Source organism: Catharus ustulatus, chromosome 13 (assembly GCF_009819885.2).
Source record: "Catharus ustulatus isolate bCatUst1 chromosome 13, bCatUst1.pri.v2, whole genome shotgun sequence".
Classification (NCBI taxonomy): Eukaryota; Metazoa; Chordata; class Aves; order Passeriformes; family Turdidae; genus Catharus; species Catharus ustulatus.
Window position 1 is genome coordinate 15522391 of NC_046233.1, and position 16109 is coordinate 15538499.

At 47.5% G+C, this 16109-nt stretch overlaps 1 long non-coding RNA gene across 1 annotated transcript in view; it reads left to right on the top strand.

The window, feature by feature from the left end:
- LOC117002647 overlaps positions 1 to 16109 on the top strand; it is a 200899-nt gene that overhangs the window by 83751 nt on the left and 101039 nt on the right. Inside the window, exon 3 of the long non-coding RNA XR_004419325.1 lies at positions 845 to 1229. This is a non-coding gene — a long non-coding RNA (uncharacterized LOC117002647). The remainder of the gene's footprint in view (positions 1 to 844; positions 1230 to 16109) is intronic.

Sequence of the window (16109 nt, forward strand, 5' to 3'; positions counted from 1 at the left end):
GAGCCCTGTGCTGCTCCCTGGTGATCCCTCGCTCCAGTGGGTCCTGCACGAGTGGTTTGACTTGTGTGCCCCATGGATGGGACATCATGTCACACTGAGTGACTTCTATAATAGCTACTGGTGTTGGCTGTCTTGGCAGAGAGGCTGAGAATGCACCGTGGGGAATGAGCTCTGGCCTTGCTCTAGAGGAGACCTCTTTAGTTATGGGTCAGGGCACATGGACAGGCAGCAGCAAAGGGGGACTTTGGGATTATTTCTGGACAGACAGCTGACATCAACTTGCAGGGCTGTTTATTGCAGTGTATTTCACAGTAAGTTAAAGTTGGATGTATTTTAATGCTGAAAAAAAAATAAGCCAAAAGAAAGCAACAGGAAGAAGGCCTGACACAAAAGATTGCAAGAAATCAAATGAGCATTTTCCAGGAGCTGCATTTCTGAGTGTTGCTTGGGGTGAAATGTAACTTGTTTTCCAAGATCAGCTCTCAGCTTGTGGCCCAGTAGTGAGACCATGATCACTGGAACATCTGTACTGGCTCTGGCAGAGGCTCACCTTAACCATGATCTTCTCCCTGGCTGGAACCAGTAACGTGTAGGAGAAGTGCAAGAGAGAAGCTGTTTGTGGTGTGATCCATCCTCTGGCATAACCTCAGGCCCATGGTCACATCTGTTGGCATCAGCATCCTCATGTTTTTTGGTGCCACCTGTGATTGCACTGGCTTTAGATTTGGGTTGTGATCTGGTGGTTTAGGGCATTTTTCTGGGGGGGAGGGAGCAGGGGGAGGTGTTTGTGAGAAATACTGAACACTTTTGCTTTAATCACCTTTCTGTCTTTTTATCTCTACAGACCCTGGTCTCCTCCATGCTACCTCTTGTCTGAGCTGAGGGCTTCTCCCACATGGAGAAAGAAGCTGCAAAATCACTGGTAAATCCATTCTTCTTCATGCCTTGTCTATCCTTGCTAAGAGACAGCGTGAGACATTCCCATGACCCCACGACTTGGGTGAACCACAGGATCATTTTCTCATGGTGGCTTTAAAAATGGAAGGCTTTACCTTCCTTTGCTTCAGCCTTTCAGTGATCCTTTGAGATCCTATATGTGCTTGTGATCATTCCTGAGCCCTAAGCTGCAACTTCTAAAGCACTACCAGCAGCAACCCCAACAAAATAATGGATGACCGAGAGCAGAAGGAAGCACTGTGGGCTCACAAAGTGAAGAACTGAATGTGTAGGTAAGCTCTGAACAATTTCTGATTTTATACTTTACCAGTGTATTATTTATGCTCTTGGAGCATGGGGCAGATCTACTTAGTCAGCCTTGAAAGTAGCCTGACTCCAGCAATCCAGACAAGCACACCAAACCATTTCCAAATTCTTGGTCATATCTGAGAACTCCCCAAGTTCCTGGCTGGGTTATGTGCTGGGAAGAAAGAGGAAGCACTGGTTTGAGTTGTAGATTGCAAATGTTTCAGAGTGGCCTTGTAACCTCCAGGATGTGGAGTCAGCCATGTGTCAGGCACTGGTGCCAGTAACAGCACCAGTGTAATCTGGCCCTGGGATTATTCTGTGTACATCCCCTGCTCCTTTTGTGGCTATGAATTTCCCTAAAAAAGTTTTTTCCTCAACTTTGGTAAAGAAGATGAAATCCCCCTTCATTGCATTTGTATTCCTTTTTATAGATGCTATTGTCTCACTGAAAAAATTAATTTGATCATGAATTATCATGTTCCCATTGTTCCCCTCTATGCCTGGAGACCTCTGCTCCCTTTTGTATGTGTTTTGATGTAAAACTCTTGGACAGCATGTGGGTTACATGGGCATGTGCTACCTGCAGACTACACAGCTTCTTCTTCTCTGACAGTGGGTTTGTTCATGACAGCTGCAGTAAGGGCTGCATTTCCAGTTTTTGCTTTTATTTAAGTAAGTTTCTTTTATTTATCTAATACAAGCCATCCTCCCACTCTTGGCAATTTCCACTATTCCACTCATACAGGGCTGCATTTGTTCGGACCAACTTTGCTAGTCCAGGGTATGCTGTCCATTTTTATTCAATAACAGAGTTAAGCTGGTGACGCTGAAGTCCCCTCCTGAGGCAGATAACATACCATGTGGGTGATACATTTACATCTGCCCCTTGGATTTATGTCTCTCTCCTCTATGGAGGTGAGCTACTTTGTCAGAAACTAATAATAATAATAAAAGAACAGAAATGTAAATAGAAATGTTTTTATTTAGATATTGAGGCAATATCTATGGAATTAAAATGGTTGAAAACTGAAAGTGGACTTAGGGATACAGCAGCAATACCCCCTGGGCTGTATGCAAGAGGAGCTGTTGCTTTTGGGGAAGAAGAGAAAGGATTGCTGAGGTATTTAAATGCTGCTCTGTTTTGCTTTGTCACAGAAAGAGGGATGGTGTAAAGGGCGAAGTGGGGAGCAGAACAACTTTTATGTTTGGGCATGGGCAGCGAGAAATAACTGTTATGCTGTAAATATTGCAGCTGACACAGCAGAGACCCATTTGGCTGGGAATATAGGGCAATAAATGTGGTCAGGTGCTGCAGGGGTGTTGTGCACAAGTCTGCCAGGTAGTCAGGCGAGAGCCGATCAGGAAATAATTATGGCTGATAAGGGGAGCTTGTAAGGAGGCCAGCACCTTCTGCGGCCATGAGAGGTGCTAATGATTAACTCTTATGGAAGAGCTGGAAGCACATTCTCCCCTTCCTTCGCAGTCACACCCCACTGCTCTCCTGCATCATTAACTCAGAGCTGCCCTGCAAGTGCAGCTGGGCGTGAAGCAGCTTTAATTCAGGGCAGCAGATGTGAATGGAGGAGCTGCTGCTTCCACCAAGGGCACGGCTGGCACCCTGCTGCCTCTGTCCCTGTGCCCATCTCCAGCTGTAATTCCTGCAGAGATCCATACTGCTCCTGGGGAGTGAGGGAGACACTGCTGTCCCCTGGATATTGCAAATGAAACCCCACCCTGGCCATAGGCTTGAGTGACAGAAAGCTGTGTGGCTTTAAAATTTGGGTGAGGATGCAAGAGGGAGGAGAGGGGAATCAGAAATGTATGGCTTGGGTGCTTCAGGACAGGTACACCAACACACAGAGTACAGCTTCCCAGGATGAGGTATGAAGAGTATGCAGGAGTATGAAGAGGCCACAAAGCCTGTAGGATGGTGCTCAGGATGAATGAGATGGGATTTGTATGACCTGGCTCTGTACACTCCTGGGCTTGGCCAAAGGGATGCAAGGATAGGACTGCACAGCAAACTGGCAGTGCCTCTGGTTTGGATCAGCCCTTTGCAGCTGAGAACTGCAGAGAGAAACTGCATCCTCTGAGTGATGGCTGCTCCTTCTGTCCACAGCTCTGCCTGGAGCAGGGAGGGCAGAGCCATGCCTGGTGCTGGGCAGGCACCAACTGGAGTCTGGAGATTCACTCCATGTGGGGAGCTGGCCTGGAATGTTCAGGCTTTGGTGGCATTAAATACAGGCAGTGGGGATGGTGCTGGAGCTGTAGTTTGCATCTTGAATACACTTTCCTTTGCAGCCTTTCTATACAGCTCTTAGAGTGATTGATAATGGATTTTACTTGATTAATGTTAATCAATTAATTTTTATTAATTAGGTCACATTTAGATCACATTTTAGGACACATCATGTCCAGGTTTCAGCTGGGGTAAAGCTCATTTTCTTCCTAGTAACTTGTACAGTGTTGGGGTTTGGAATTAGGAAGAGAATAATGTTGATAATAAAAAAGATGGAGAGGCAATTTTTACAAGAGCCTGTAGCAACAGAACAAGAAGGACTGGCTCTTTTCCCTAATTCCCTCCCCATCCCAGTGTGGAAGGACTGAGTGAGCAGCTCTGTGGCACTTAGCTGCCTGCTGGGTTAAACCAGACAGGCCCAGTATCAACCTGTGCACAGCCCACCTGCAATCAGCACAAACTGCCCCTGCTCAGACCTGGGCAAGACAAGGTGCTGCCAGCCCTGGGGATCACTGTGCTGGACCCACAGGGCAGTCAGGGTGTGCTGGCAGGCTGTGGGGGCAGATCCACGGGCTGTTGTTGGGGCTGTTGATGCTGTGTGTGTTGGATAACCTTGGCCAAGATCCAGACTCCATCATCATTTCTGAGAAAATTACGTCATTAATGTAGCGTCGTAATCGATAGGCCATGGCCCTGATTCAGCAGGACACTTATGTGCATGGCTAATATCCATCACAGTCTGCTGCCTTGATGGCTTGCTGCTTTTTTTTCTTCTTGTTGTTAAGAACCAGCTTTTGCATTTAAAATTGGATTTGTGCTAAACTGAGGCTTTTGTGCCTACAAGGAGCTCCAGCGATTTCCTGACCAAGAGGTGCTGTGTGCTCCCAGAGTCAGTGGGGTCTCAGGGCTGGAGCTGCCACTGAGAGCAGAACAAAAGCTGAAGGAAGCCCAGAAAAGGGAGAGTGTTACCAAATGGAGCATTTGACCTTTCGTGGCCCTCTGTCCCCACACAGAAAGCTGAGCAGAGCTCACAGATTATGGAGTGAAAGGTGTGAAGTTGGCTAAATTGCATTTGGCTGTCCTTAATTCTGGAAGAGCACACAGTGTCCAGAAGGCACAGGGAGCGAGAACCTGCTTAAATGGGGAAAAAGTGATTGGGGATTTCTTACAATCCATACTGGGGGCAAATAGAAACCCAGAATTATTTTACATGTAGAGTTTAAGTGAATCCTTAAAAAGCCATTTGGTTTCCTTTTTCTTACTTTTTTTTTTTTTTAATCTCTGATTTTAAAAGTACTTTTTAAAAATAGATTTTTTAAAGACGATTTAGGAACAGTTGGGAAGCAATTGTTCATTAGGCTTGTAGCTGGGTTTCATGTATTTTTAATTCTCTTCAGCTTGGATAGCTTTTAGTCAGTTTTAATACTTATCCTCACATTTCACTAGTTGCTATTTATTCCATTCAATTATGTATCTTACAAGCATTTGTTGCCCCTCACAGATCTGTAATGACCCCTAGAAAGCTGAGGAAATGAAGGCAGAGAGTTTCAAACCACCTTGAGAACAGCTTCCTGTGAGCTATGGCTCACTCTAGCCTGAGGCATAGCTCAGAATTGATTTATGCACCCTCCAGGGTAGTCAGCAATGGTTTGGGGTGTGTTTATCATGGCAGCACCAGTGGGGAACTGTGGGGACTCAAGGTCACCCCCACACAGCCAAGTCTGGCCATGGGCTGTGGCTCTGTGGGGTATTGCAGGAACACAAACTCTCAGTGATTGTTTTGGTGGAGGAGCACTGAGGGTTGGTCACTGCAGAGTGATGAACTCAGCACAGAGCTGAGCAGAAAGCTGGGCTCCAGCCCCAGCACAGGCATGGTGCAGCCCTGGGTGAGTTTTGGGTCCTGGCAATAAAGTCAGAGCTTGGCTACAAATCATGGACCTATCTTTGTCCTCCCTTCCTTGCTGTGACCTGCTTTGATCAGGGCCTGACACCTGAGAGGGGTCCCTGGAGAGCTCAGCACTGACTCTGCCATAGAGCTTCAAGGCTTGGCCTCTGTGCTGAGCCTCTCCAGGAGCTGCAGTGCTGAGCACACCGCTGAGAGCTGCTAAAGGCACTGTTCTCCACCCCAGCCTCACCCCATCACCAGCCCTGCTCAGCAGTGCAGTCTCCCTGGTTACCTGACTGCACAGCTGGGACAGGCATGGCATGATTCTGCCTTGTGTTCTTTGAGCTGGGCTTCGTGCTCAGCTTTTAATGTGCCAAAGGCTGTTTGAAGAGTCTTTTCTAATGGTCCTGATTTTTAGAGGAGCTGAGTCTCTGGCCTGCAAGTAGGTCACAAGAGTAGTCTGTTTGGCACTGCCCCTTTTTTAAAGGCAAAGCAGACTTGTTTCAGCTCCACAGGTGAGATCTGCAAGATCCATAGTCAGGACAGTCCAGACAAATCCCTAATAAACAGGGTTGATCTGATCTCCATGTCAGGTTGGTGGCCACATTGTATTCCCCAGTAGAGCTCAGCTAGTGAAAATCTCCAGAGTGACATTAGAACAGGTTATAGAGCCCTAGCTGGAAGCCAGGAGGAGTAAGATGCTCCCACACTCCTCCAACATAACAAGCAGACCACACTGCCTGCATGTGCTGCTGAAAAGACATTTATGGCTTCAGTAAATCTTTCCACCCAGGCATGGCTTGTTTTCAATGCCCCGAAAGCTGGGGCTTGGAGATTTTGAGGAGCTTCTCTTCAGCTCCAAGCTGTGCCCATCCAATTGCTTGTGAGGACTGCAGAAAATGTGAGACAGTGGGACTTGGAGACAGAGCAGCTTTGACAGAGCTTGTCTTGGGCTGAACCACTTTTTGGTTCTGATCTGATCCTGGATTGGGCTTGTATGGAGCCTATCCCTGCCCAGTTTTCTGCTGCTATTGCTCAAGGAAGAGTGATCTGCTTAGCACCAAACCCTCCTTCCTTTCCCACTTAAACTGGCTGCTGTAAGGACTAACATGCCCAAGAGGTCCAATGCCCTTGAACTTCACTGAGTCTGAGGTCTCCCTTCAGCCTCTAAAAACCCAAATTAAAACCCAAAAATCCATCCTGTCCTGAGGCTGGCTGCTCTTTGCCCTGCCACCCACTGCTTCCCACAGAGCCAGCACAGCTGGAGCAATCTCAGTTCCTCTCTTGTGGGAAGGCAGCCGGTGAGTATTTCCCTGGGGGAACTACACATGGTCATCTTGCTCTTAGCTGGAGCTGGTGGCTGACCTAAAACCAAGTGATTCACAGTTTGCAGAGTGAATCAGAGTCAGGCTTTGGGAGAAGTTTCCCTAACTCTGCACTCAGCTAAATCCAAGGGCATTGCTCTGGGTTGAAACTCAATTTAGCAGTTTTATCTCCATTGGTTCATCTCAGGAAGTGGTCAGACACGGTGTGATGTATGCTGAGATAAATGATTTAGTTCAAATATAGCCAAATTCGCTACTGTCCCAGTACCTTGGCTGCTATATGACACTATCCTGTAATTTGGGTGGTTTTGAGGTCTCTCCACTGTCTAACACAAGACTAGAATTACACCTAAGTGGACAGGCGGATTTAGAAGGGGAAACCAATCCTCAGCTGGTTTTTATTTGGCCAGACATCCCTGCAGAAGCACCTAAGTGTGAGAGGAAGGTGGGCCCCCCTGGGCTCTGGGGGGTCAGGCCACCAGGCTGAAGTTTGGACAGCACTGGGAGCTCAGGGGCTCAGAGCCTCGTGTCACAGCTGATGTGGCTCATGAGGACCCTGCTGGGACCTGTTTGATTCTGTGCTGGGCACAGCTGGCACCAGCTGCCGGGCACTTGTAAATCCAAAACTAGAAAAGCACCATAGAGCCAGGAGAGCTTTTTCAGCCCTCTCAGCATTCCTTCCTTCACAGTGTGGAGGCACAAGCAAGGAGGGACTAGTTCCGTGGTAAAGAGTAAATGCTTTGTCTTTGAGCCTGGCAGCCTTCACATTGCCTTAAAATGGCACAAAAGGGGTTTTTAAAATAATATTTCCTTAGAAATTTTAGAAATTATGACTTGGTCCAGCATGCCTACAGCTCAGAACAGATCTGATTTGGTTTTATTTGGCTGAGAAGTTAGGGAAGGCTGGCATGGCTGGACGTGAGGTTGTGCATTCATGGTGTTAATGAATTCCCTTGTGAACGTATGGAAAACATGTATCATTGTTTCCATTCCTGCTGCTGGGTATAGTGCTTATAAATGACTGTGAGTCAGAAGAAGGTGAATCAGTGTAAGGCAGCTCCACTGCTAATCATTTAAGAGCACACACATGATACGGGCAATGATCTGGCTATTCAGAGCAGACCTTTGAGCGTTGGAATCAAGGGTTTTCAAAGGAACCCATCAGAATTAGGTGCTTAGGTCCTTCTGCTATCAGTGGGAGGTGGGTTCTTACTTCCTTTAAATACTCAGCTTAGCAGAATACCGAAGTAACTTCAATTAAATACTTAAATGAGAGCAGTGTTTCCCCTGAGTGCCTGGGCAGCACATTCCTACCAAGAGGCACACATTGCCATTAGACACAGGCTACAGCCTCAACCAGCCCCTGATTGTGCCCACTTCAGTCTCTGCTCATGGTGGAGCACAAGGACATGAGATGTTCACCATGGCAGAGGTCAGAGGGGCTCAGGGTGGTTTCTGTTTGCTGTGCTGATGTGTGAAGTGACTCTTGTTTGTCCAGCATAAAGCTGCATGTTTCTCAAAGGTGAAATGTTCACCCAGACACTGATGTTCCAGCAGAGGTGCTGCAGTGTCCTTGGCTGCAGAACCACTGGGAATCTTTGCAGTCTATTGATTTCCTTCCCCCTTCACTTCTGTGCTCCCTTGGGCAGTGTGCATGGACTAGTGCAAGACAAGAGTTAAATGCAGCTATCGAAGCTTTGAAAGCTTGGTGGGAGATATGGCTCTGTTCTTGCAAAGGATCCTGTTGCTGGCAGCACAGCCCGCTCCAATTACAGCACAAGGGCTGAAACAAGGCCTGGACTCTGTCAGTCCCCTGCTGTGGTGGTGGCACTGTCACTGCTTTTTGTGGTAAGTAGGGCAATTTCAGTGCCAGTCTCTGAATGCAGCCTTGCAAAGACATGTGCAAAGTCGTTGATTTTTCTTTAGCCCCAGTGTGTTTTCCTGCCGTGGGATCACGGAGCTGGCAGGACAGCCCTGCCTGCAGAGGATTTGCTTCCACTTGGGCTCCAGCCAGGCAAGACAGGAATCCTAAGTGCTGCTTTATGGCTCATCTAGAGCAGCCAAGCTTGGTGCTTTCTTCTCCAGTTCAACCTCTCAGCACAGGGTGGCCCCCAGAGGAATTGCTGGCTATTTTTCCTTCTTGTGTGAGTTTACCCAGGGCAGGCAAAGGAGGAATGGAAGCATCTTCCTCACATGGTGTATGATGGTCTTATCTTGAGGGCCTGGCAAAGGCTGTTGCATGAGGCAGCACAGACACGAGCACCAGAGACAGGAACATTCCCTGGGATACTACACTGCTCTGCCACCAAAGGATGTTCATGCAGCTCTGATGGGCCAGGAGTCAAGGTGAGGAGATTGGAGTGAGGTAAGGTCACAGAAGTGAGAAACAGGCTTGGGAATTTGGTCAGATTCCTAAATGGCAAGGCTCCCCAGAACTGCAGGGTCTTCCTGTGCTGCTTCTGTGTTCAAGAGCTTTTCAGTCCAATAAAAATGTGTCTGTGGTGACAGCCCTTGGTGAGATCCTCTGACAGATTTGTTAAGGCCATGCCTGGAAGCCATGTACAAATCTAACCTCCTCTGGTGACAGGCTGTGCATCAGGGGATTGTACTGAAGGATTACTGGCTCCAAGGGATGCTGGAGGGTGTCAGGAGCTAATTGTTGAGGAGAAACCACAGCTTGACCTGAAATTCCTGCTTAGGCATCACTTGTTGCCCTGGTAAGTAGGCAGGACCCTACAGAGGTCCTGTGCTGTGTTACACAAAATCATCCAATGCGTCTTCCAACATGAAAACTTCTGGTTGCTCTCAGGGGATGAAGCCCAGCCTGACCAGTCTCCTGGCTCTGCTTGTTTCCCAGCTGAGAGACCTATGACCAGATATGACATCAAATTCCTGCATGGCTTGTGGTTCCCAGTTTGGGAATTCAGCATCTAGAACGGAACAAGCAGCTTATTTGAAATCCCTACACACCACTCTGTGATTAAGAATAAGAGAGAGAATTGCTATTAATTAGCTCTCATTGACCCACTTTTGACCCTCTAAATGCTGTTGTGGTGCACTAGGTCTCTGTCAGCCTCTGCTCTGGGGAGAGATTCATCTTTATTACTGTTCTGCATTAGCCTGGCTCTCTTCGTTAGTTCCTCATTAACGTTCTGGTGCGTTGGTGCTGCCAGTGGGGAAGGAGCATTCACACACAGCAACCTTAGGAAATGAAACCATTTTCTAAGGCACAGTAGTGGCCCAGGGCACTGCTGCCAGACATGGTGGCCTGGCCCTGGCCCTGGCCCTTGCAGGACTGGTAGCAGCAAATGATGGTCATGGAACAGCCCCTGCTAAGCTCCATGGATAGATGCAGCTGGAACACCAGGGAATAACTGAGGTACAAGCCCAGCTTTCCTATTAACCAGGAATCAACCCTGTGGCTTTCCACCTGAGATGAGAGGGGAAGGATCCAGTGAAATTCCCCTCACAGATATTTTACCAAAGTAGGGAGAAGTGGAGACCCTCCAGCCTTAAACATAACTTCAGCTGATGTTCACCAAAAGAGAGGTCAGCACCAGGAGTTCACATTGTTTTACTGTTCTGTGACCTCCCTATGGCATCTAAATGGGGACAAGGGCTTTAATTTAGTGTCCCTTTACCACACGTGTGTGGAATTGCAGGAGTTTGCTTGGCTGTTGTCAGTGTTGTGGTCCTGCCACAAGAACAGCACAGATGACAAGGAATAATGGGATGGTGTTTGTTAGGAGTCCCAGCAACAGGTCACAGAAAAGTGCTGCTCCCCCACAGCCCACTCTGTGAGGGATAAAATGAATAATTTCCGGTGATTTCCTGGGAATTGGTGAGTGAATCAATGGGCAAGTAAAGAGGGCAGCTCTCCTGGCTCCTGGGGCTGTCTGGTGTACTCAGCTCTGCTCTTTGGGGAGCAGAGCACATTGCTGGGGTCACCTGGAAGTGCTGTGACAGACATAGAAGTGCAGCCTGCTGTTCTCTCACAGCTACTTCAGAACCCCACAAATCATTATCTAGGAATGATTCATTTCTGTACAAGTGCTGCAAATGAGATTGTATCAGGGTTACAGCAGCCTGTTGCAACATTACACTGAGTTTCATCGAAAACCAAGGTCCTGGATCAAGGAAATGTCTCTTTTCAGCAGCATATGGCAGTTCCTGAAACAACCTTGTAAATGCAGTCCTTCAAGGTTCTGAAATTCAAAGGGAAATAGAGAAATGAAAACATGTGTTTGAAAAAGAAACCAACCATTGCTTTTAGATTTCTTGCATATGCATTTGGAATATTTGGGATTGTTACTAATATTGCAGAGGCTGCCATGCAAATTTGGGACTGGGCTGCAAGTGTCAGTGGCTGGCTAAATTAGAAAACACATGGTAGAGTAGAATAGACTATTTTGTTTGGAAGGAACCTACAATGATTGTGTCGTTCCAACAGCCTGACTGATTCAGGGCTGACCAAAAGTTAAAGTGTGTTGTTACATGTTTTGGCCAAATGTCTCTTAAACACTGAGAGCCTTGGGGAGTTAATTGTTCACTGGGAATCCTGTTTCAGTGTTTGATCACCCTCTCAGTAAAGAAATGCTTGGAGAGTGTAGCATTAACACCAGTCAGGCTGGGGTAATGTGAGAGAGCTGGGAAGGATCTGGATGTGATGCTTGAAGTGTGCCTCAGTGTCACTGGTGATAATTTACTTCTGGTGGAACCAGAGCCTGGAAAGGCAGGGAGAAGCAGGTTGTGAGAGAAATGCAGGAACTCCTAGGTCAGCTGGCCTGAGGAAGTTCAAAAATATGCCAAGTGTAAACGTGGGACATGTTACCTGTGAGGGAACCTGGATGGAACCCTCTCTGTTTCAAGGCATTTCCTCCTTTCTCCACCACCCTGGAGTGCCCCAGGGCTTTGCAGTTCTCTATAAGGAGTTTGCTGGTGCAGGCACTTGGGACTTTTCAGGGTGTGCAGAACACAATCTTCAAACCTGTTGCTTGGATTCAAAGTTTTGCTGTTTGGACACATCAGGTATGTGGTATGTTCTTAATCTCCAAGTGGATGAGGGTAGTTCTGATGGTCAGGTGAGAGAGGTAAATACCACTACATATTTCAGTGTTGCCTTGAACAAAGGGCTGAAAAATGTGATCCATTGTCTCAGCAAACATTCCTGCCAGGGAACATATTTGCTAGATGGCTGGTGAAAGTAAGATCTGAAGGGATGTGAACTCACTCCAAGGTAATTTTATTTACACATTTAAATACACAATTGCAAATAATTTTGCTTTCTGCTCTCTGTGCCCCTGTGGAAGCTGTGCACTAAGAAGGAGTCTCCTGCCATACTCAAAGAAAACTTAATTTCTGTCTTGGCATGAGCTGAAAGCCTGGACTTATTCAGACTGAGGTGGGGAAGACAGAGCTTTTGCATATGGAACATGGAGCTTTTCCATGCTAGCGTGCTGCCCAGGACTCTTGGAGGTAGTTTGAATGCATGAAGCAATGCAGCAGCACAGGAACTGCAGCTGGCCAGAGGTTCCCCAGAACTCCCACTGAGAGCTGCAGCAGTATTTCAGACTGCCAGTGAGATGTTAATCCAACATGGCTGATTTCAGTCACTGCAAATATTTCCCTGTTAAAAGGAAACCTTCACCCTTATTGGGCAGCTGTTGCAACATGAAAAAAAATCCTTCCATGAGATGAAGGAAATACACAGCTTTCCACAAGGGGCAGAAATAGCACTGGCAGAGGAGCAGCTGGAATAAGGACTTGTCAGGTGGGGGGTGCTGAGATCCAGGCTGTAGTTTTGGAAGGAGGAGAATTGCTGCATCTCCTGGCTGCAGCAGCTGAATGTGAGGTAAATGCAGCATATGTCAGAAACGTCTAGACAAGGTGGAAAGCTTATTACAAGTATTGGGGAGGTAAAAAAGAAAAAAAGAAACTAAGAAGAAAGAATAGAAACAAAGAGCCAGTAGATTGCATGATTATACGTTGCCTAAAGCAGACAGGTTGAGATTATATAATTCTCTGGGGAAACTCTACTTGAAACAATTATGTGTTCAATTGGGTGCATTATGTTAGGGTTTTAAATTAAAAAAAAAAAAAAAAGAGGCTGAATGCTCAAGAAAGTGTGGAGGAGGTAGTGAAGTGCTGAGCTGAAAATCTTTTTTTAAATCTTTATATGTACTGCATAGTGGGGGAGAAAGAGACAGCAGAGAAAAGGATGCATTTGACACACGTCAGAGATACCAACAGCTCCAGCGACAATTTTAAGGAAATTAAATGGAAATTAAAGGGAAGCATTTTAGAGCAGAAGTCCCAAAAGCATTTAAAAATATGGAACATCAGAAAAGCTCAGCATCTGCCAGCAGTGGGGGCTCAGCTCCTTTCATGGCCAGTATAAAGGGCCAAGCCTGAGTCAGCTGTGAGACACCAGGGCTCAGCCTGATGCACGTCAAAAGCTGTGCTAGAGTGCAGAAAAACCTGCAGGGCAGACAGCTCCTTCCAGCAGGGAAAAGCTCTGAAATTCCAGCATCCTGTAGAAAAAAGGGAAAGATTTGGGACACCTTGGCTTCCTTATCTCAGTTCCTCGTGGTCTTGCAAAGCCATGTAATAGTGTTGTGTGTGCCCAGTGGTCCTCCACCAAAACTCAGCTGTCACTTGGCTGTCATCCCTTGGCCATGGCACCATGTGGCCTCTTCTTGTCCAGGACAGTGCTTGCTTTCATTTCTCTGCCTTGCTCCTTTCAGTCCCTGCCCGTCTCAGGGGTATTTTCATCCTTCTCATTTCTGCCTTGCCAGTGATGAGGCAGGTGAGATGTGACACCCCGTTACTTCCTTTGGACTCATTGTGTGCAAGATCCCAAAAATCAGGCAGCCCCTGTAGCCTGGCAGAGAGAGGATCCACAGAGATGCACACCAGCATCCAAGCAGGAGAACAAGGAGTGTTTGTGTTCTGTAAAGAGGCAGAGGGAAAGGCACCACCTCAGAAACACATCCCAAAAAAAAACCCACAAGAGGGTGAGTCATCCATAGATGATAGTGGCCTTTCTGAGTTTCAGCTGCTAGTTTTTAATTATGTAATTTTAATTTACCTATAAAATAAAAGAAGGAATGATAGGATATGTATCATTGTGTCTCTGTAGCCCTTTCAAGCACGGCTGCAGGAGATTGGCTGTAGGATCTGAGGTCTTAAAGCTATGACCTGGCCATGCACATGTGAAGTTCATTCAAACATATCTGCAGGCTTCAGGTACAGCTTTGTGGGATCATGTAACATTATACATTTGGTGAAAACTATGAAAAAATAATTAATATTCTCTCTTTTTGCATAAGTGCTTTAACATTAGTCAGTATCCTTCTGCTGAAAGCAGTACAAAACTGGGAGGAGTAGCTGATACATCAGAGGGTTGTGCTGTCATCCAGAGGGACCTGGACAGTCTGGAGAAATGGGCCAACAGGAGCCTGATGCCGTTCAAGCAGGGGAATGACAGAGTTCTGTCCTGGAGGAGGAACATCCCCAGGCACTGGTTCTGTCTGGGTACTGCCCAGCTGCAGCAGCTGTGCACAGGAGGGACATGGGGCCCTGGGGGACACCATGCTGTCTCAGAGCCAGCCACCTGCCCTCATGGCAAAGGAGGCACCTGACACCCTGTGCTGCTTTAGGCACAGCAGGGGAAGGGGTGATCCTTCCCCTCCACTCAGCACTGGTGAGATGAATTTGGGGTGCTGTGTCCAGCACTGGCCTCCCAGTGTACCTGAGATGTGGATAGAGAGGAATGAGTTAAAGGCAGGGTCAGGATTAAGGGGTTGGAGTGTTTTGTGTTTGAGGAGAGGTGTAGAGGGCTGGAGTTGTTTGCCTGGAAAGGGGAAGGCTCAGAGGCAAATTCTGTCAAAAGACACAAACTGAAATGCAAGAAGTTGTATTTAAATATAAAACAACCTCACTGAGAGTGTGGTCAGACAGGAGAACAGGCTGCCCAGAGCCAGAGCAGTAGCAGAGCAGTAGTAGTGTTTCTCCCTTGGAGATACAACCTGACTGGACATGATCCTGAGCCACTGCCCTCTGTGACCCTGCTCTGAGCAGGATGTTTGTGCTGAGTGGTTGTAACTGCATGGTGGGGAAGGGTCAGAGACAGACACCACACACTGCTCAGCTTCTTGTGGACAGCAGTAACTTCTGTTCATGGAGGCTCTCTTTTATAGGGGCTTCAAACTTCCCCTCTCAACCACCTGATTAGTTGAGGTCTTGGTACTGCCCAGCTCCTTGACCAATGATGTGTCTGCAGCCTGGGTGAGATCTATTGGGTGAATGTCCACCCAGGGGCAGTTCCATGGAACTGGGCCGGGTGTCCAAGGCAGCTGCTCAGTACAAGCCAGCTTGCAGTGCCACAGATGATCTAGAGCACCCCTCTGACCCCAGCCATTCTGGGACTTTGTTCCTGGTTGTTACCACCAAAAGAATTATTCAGTGTAAATGAGTCAAGATGGTCCAATGAAGAACTGAAGTGATTCTGTGTTTAACATGAAGTTTCCACTGTGCTGGGGGGGATGAATGGAGTCAGGCCACCAGTCTGTCACCTGAACAATCCCTCTTCCATTTCTGCCAAGGCCTCTGGGCTGGCTGGGACTAAAGTGGTACCTTAGAATCACAGAATCACTGGGTTGGAAGAGACCTTCAAGATCATCAAGGCCAACCCATGCTGTAACACCTCAACTAAGCCATGGCACCCAGTGCCACATCCAATCATTTTTTAAGCACATCCAAGGATGGTGACTCTACCACCTCCCCAGGCAGACCATTCTAGTACTTCATCACTCTTTCCATAAAAGTCTTTTTCCTAATATCCAACCTAAATTTCCATTGGCGCAGCTTAAGGCTGTGTCCTCTCATTCTGTCAGTGCTGCCTGGAGACAGAGCCCAACCCCAGCTGAGCACAAGCACCTTTCAGGGAGCTGTAGAGAGTGATAAGGTCACCCCTGAGTCTCCTTTTCTCCAGGCTGAACAACCCCAGCTCCCTCAGCCGCTCCTCACAGGGTTTGTGTTCCCAGCCCCTCCCCAGCCTCGTTGCCTCCTCTGGATGTGCTCAAGCGTCTCCACGTCCTCCCTGAACTGAGGGGCAGGAACTGGACACAGCACTCGAGGTGTGTCCTCACCAGTGATGAGTACAGGGGAAGAATGATCTCCCTGCTCCTGCTGGACACACCATTCCTGATCCAGGCCAGGAATAGGTAATGGACAAGAATGGAAGCCACCCTTGAAACATTTTGTGTCTGGAATGCATTTTTGCACAAATTTCCCTAGACTGTTCTCCTGTGTAATTGAAGCTACTCCTGTACTTTGCATGTGATATTGGATCAGCTTCTGCTCTTTATTGATGTACACAGTGAATCAGAATGGCAACCTCTCACCCTGTTGGGGT